Genomic DNA, 4,747 nt, shown 5'->3' on the forward strand with positions numbered 1-4,747 from the left:
TCACTTCGTAAATATATACCAGATTTAAATGCAGAAAACACCAAGTAGGCCAACTAGACATTCTCCACCTTCCCCAGTGCTGAGTCATACAAATACTTCAGACTTTTATTCAAGATTCCCATTCAACATTTCACTAAAAAATCAAAAATCAAGCTGGGCTTCTTGTAAAAACTATTATGCAGTCAACTTTCACGTCTGTTCTTGACTATGGAGGTATTCTGTATTTTCATGCTGTTGTTCAACCCTGTGTACCCACAGTGTATTACCATTTATTACAAATGACATATTTCTGACCCATCATTGTTCTCTGTACCACACAGTTGGATGACCTCCTTACAGTCAAAAAGAAATGGCCTTCTCATGGTATTCATTTAGAAAGCTCTACTGTTGAGGCTTCCACTGACATCACATCTTCTCTCTCATTTAAATCGAGTATCAACAGTACACAATCCAGTAACTACTTAGAGCCTTAGAGAACCCGCATGCACTTATGTTTGCAGAACTGGTGTCAGGTACGATGGACTGCAAACCGCTCTTTAACTAGAATCTTCCATTACCCTCGAAGATTTTAAAGCCTTATTATCTGATGTTTTTTTATGATTCTTGTAATTGTTTTTAAATCCTGTTTATTGTGTATTTGTGTTGCTGTTGAAAAGACCTGTTAATCTCAAGGAGTCTGCCTGATTAAATAAAGATTAAATTAAAACAAATAAGCTTATGTCGTAAGTTTAGACCGAATAGGAAGAAAACGTCCTTTTAACCCTTTTATAAAATGTTTTTCTCTTAAATGTTAATTGGGTCACTAGAGACCTGAGACATTTCTTATTCGCGATTTTGCTGGATGCAAGTGGTTGTGGGTAATGTTGTGTTCTCCTGTTTGGTAATATGTTGGCTTTGTCAAGCTGTTACTATCAATAGATACAGAGCAGGAAAATGATGAAGCCAGCTCAGACAACATGAGCGGTTCTAAGAGAAGTTAGGACTGATGAGGGAACCTCATATTTACCTCAACCATACTCAATCACAAAACAGTGGAGCCATGCAATGACCACAAGCCTGTGATTTGTTACCAATGTGGTGTTTTATGTAAGTTAGGTAGATGTCAGTTCATGAGAAGTAACAGTGGCCTATGTGAAAGATAGAACAGTGTTAACAAATATATAACAGGCAATGTTAAAAATGTATTATGAAAAAAAATCCCATCGTCTATACACTTCTAAAAATCTCATAATTTGCGAAAATATATATATATATATATATATATATATATATATATTGCTCTATCTGCATGATGTAAGTGTTGGATGGCCTGATTCATGTAGGAATAGACGCCCAGCAATTTTATTTAATTTATTAAGAGGCAGCTGTCTGCACGTTGCTTTGCAGTTAGTTGACACCTCTCTAGTTCATTTCGACGAGGCAGTTATTGTTGCTGTCAGTAATTCCCAATATCTCCAACTTGAAATTACAAGTCGAAGGCTGACATGGATGTTTTTGCCTCACTCCGCTAATGATTACTATGGTCTGAAAGTTATGAAATGAATAAGCAGATATCATGTTGCATGCCCATCCTCTTATTTAGTGTGTAAGCATGCTAATATTGGCTAATTAATGATGCACAAGCTGATACTGATGGGAATGTCATTAGTTTTGCAAGTAGTTGGTCATAAACCAAGGACAAAGTACAAGGGTTCTGGATGAAAAGTCAGTGGATCATCAAAGTTATTACAATTGGCAATCCTTCAATGGTTATTGAGACACAAACCTTAGAGGAAATGTCAGGGGATCACCAAAGTCATGGCAGTTAATCCTCAGAGCAAAACAAATATCTAGCTGCTACAAACCAGAGCTCCTGTTTAACATGAGATTTCCCTTTGAGATGACGCATTGGAACAAGTCAGGCAGATTTAATAAAGCCAAGCCAACATATATTGTGAGATATGAATGCCCCAGCAGAATTTGGCGATGGCCTTTTGTGATACAGACGGGCACAGTGCGGAAATGTCACCCTGGTTAACCTGCTCTATGTGACAAAACAGATAAGACAAACAGGAAATGGCTTTTTATCCGCCCGCAATGCTATCTCAATCACCATTTGATTTCATGTGCGTGCTGTAAAGTCCCCTGCGTGCGTGTCGATGCTTCGCTGTGATGCGATTTATTAAGAAAACCAATTTTCAGGGCTTGATATCAAGCAGAAGGGGGCAAAAATGAGTTGCATCGCTTGGGAAGGAGCTGAAACTGGGGAAGCGGATGCATGTGAGAGATGTCCAAATAATAGGTTATTATTTGCACTCAGACTCAGGCTCATGTTCTCCATTCTTACCGGCTGTCCCAGCCTATATCTGTTGTGTGGGGAGGGTGCCCTGTAACTAAGGATGAAGTGCAGTGCCTGCTGAATGTCAGGGCTGAAGGGGGGGGGGGGGGGAGCAACACCTTAAAAATGGCCGCTGCCTCCAGACATGGCACAAATGGCAAAGATGGTGTCAAGGTGACCTGGAACTGCAGGGATGGCTCTTCATCGCTGTGACGAATGTGAAGCTGTTACATGTTGCTCGAGGGCAGATGTCGCCTGTGAACAATGTCTAATAAGAACAGCAGAGTGCACAAACCAATGCACTATAAAGGACGCTCTCTGCTTGTTCTGTTGGCGCCAAAGGACACGATGACGCCGCGCTAATCCCAAACACGGAGAAACTACAACTCTCTTAATTCAGAACAGTTTAATTACAAACATCATCACAGAAGTAGACGTATAGAGGGTATTATAGAAGTCTCTAAGGGATTACACTGACACCGAAAATGATTTTAATTATACTACTGATCATATAAAGGTCACTGTAAATATAACGAGGCAGCAAATGCACTGTAAATCCCTAAAGGGATTTTTAAAAATGTGTTACAATAAAATAGAATAAAAAAAAGCAATCATAAAGAAGCACTGCAGGTCGTATCTGACAATCTCAGGGTTCAATCACTGCTGTGGGTTTGATTTAGAGCTTGGTCAACAATCAGAGGTATGTGTAAAGCCCTGAACCCTGCACCGGTAATCCAAGGGGCAAGCGACAAATACCAACCTTTAGTCTGGCAGTCAAGGACATCATGAATCATCAGTTTGTTTTTTTCTCCCGTTACTATGGTGAATCTTGTTACTAAGTCCAAATCTTTGATGGAATGAGTTGTCTTTGATTTCCCAGAAGAGGCAGACAGCAGACAGTGTTTTGTTCACCGCTTTTCATATCAAACGGGCCACGCGGAAGTCAAGGGGCCGGGTCACAAGCTGCAGAGTGAGGCTACAGTTGTGTGATTAGACCGTCCTCCTCTCAATTCTAATTATGTGGAGCTCGAACAGAAGCAAGAGGCAGAGGAGGCCCTGTGGCATTATAGCTTTAATCAACCCTGGATACCCTGAAATTTAAACTGCACACACACGCGCACACACACACACACACACACACACACACACACACACACACACACACACACACACACACACACACACACACAGCAGCCAGCCTGACAGTGAGTCAATACCTGACATTCATCATTTCGGTCCGGCCGGGCTTTTTAATTATCGCAATGAATTCCCTACGTGGATCAAGTCACCTGCTATCTAAACAGGGTTTTATTGTTGAGGTTTTGCTTTGTCTAGATACTATTTCATGGATAAATAGTCAGGGTAGGCTGGCTTTGTTCTCTCTTTGGCGAATATTAAATATCAAATAAAATGTATGGCCTCAGGAGTCTGAATGAAGAGAAAAATATGGTCTCCTTTCTGATGACATATTTCTGTTGTTGCCTTAAACTTGAATCTCTTCCCAAAACCGTGGAGCTTTATCATCAGATGTCTCCCCGGTGTCTGAATTGTGCAGGATGATTAGAGACATGGAGCAGAGCCAAACCGTCGGCCCAATTCACAACAAGTGCTGTGTTAAAAGTCTATGTGCCTGATGCCCAATTCATCAGTATGGATGTCTCCGAATGAGGCAAACCAGCACCCTTTGGCGCGCCACACATGTATAACTGCATTAAAAACAGTAATTTGCATACATCACTTGCAGCTGTCCGGCCCGCCGTTAAAGCTTCATTATACATGATGATTGTGTGATTGGTTGTTCTAAGAGGGGTAGAGGACATGCAATCACAGCCCCCAGTTTCTGATAATCTTCATCTATTTGGTTATGTTAAGATGAAGTTTGCCATGTTTAGTCATCGACCTCTCGTTTAGGCCTTTATTAGAGCCACATTTCATTTGAGGGTGTGAGGTGTTCAAAAAGAGTCTCATTAAATGGTGATTAGGAGGCTATTTAATGTTAATCGTGCTGCCTTTGCTGTTGAGTGCAATACTTTATGTGGAGACTGTAGGATGGGTTTGTGGGATACAGCGACCCCTGCAGGCCAGCAGCTGTACTGCCCCTCCATTAATAAGTGCCCGAGGCTAAGTCAATTATTGATATATTCAAAATAATATTAAACATCCAGTATTTAACAGTATTGTGAATTATTCGTTTTGACTGTCACATATGTTAAATGTACCTATACGACGCTAATCTAATAGTGAGCTGTAAATGTATGTGTGGCAGTAAACTTATATTAACGGAAGGTGAATCATAAATAATTACAAAGTAAACACTGATAAATGGGGAAGTACACAGCGAGCACAATGTGATGTGGTGGCTGCAATATAGCGCAACGCGCAAGGGAAGGTTTGTCTCTTGTCGGCTTCTGTACAAGAGACAGACCAGGA

The sequence above is a fragment of the Cebidichthys violaceus genome, unplaced genomic scaffold (genome assembly GCF_023349555.1).
Source record: "Cebidichthys violaceus isolate CVI_PGR_0920_01 unplaced genomic scaffold, fCebVio1.0.p SCAF_65, whole genome shotgun sequence".
In the NCBI taxonomy this organism is placed as follows: Eukaryota; Metazoa; Chordata; class Actinopteri; order Perciformes; family Stichaeidae; genus Cebidichthys; species Cebidichthys violaceus.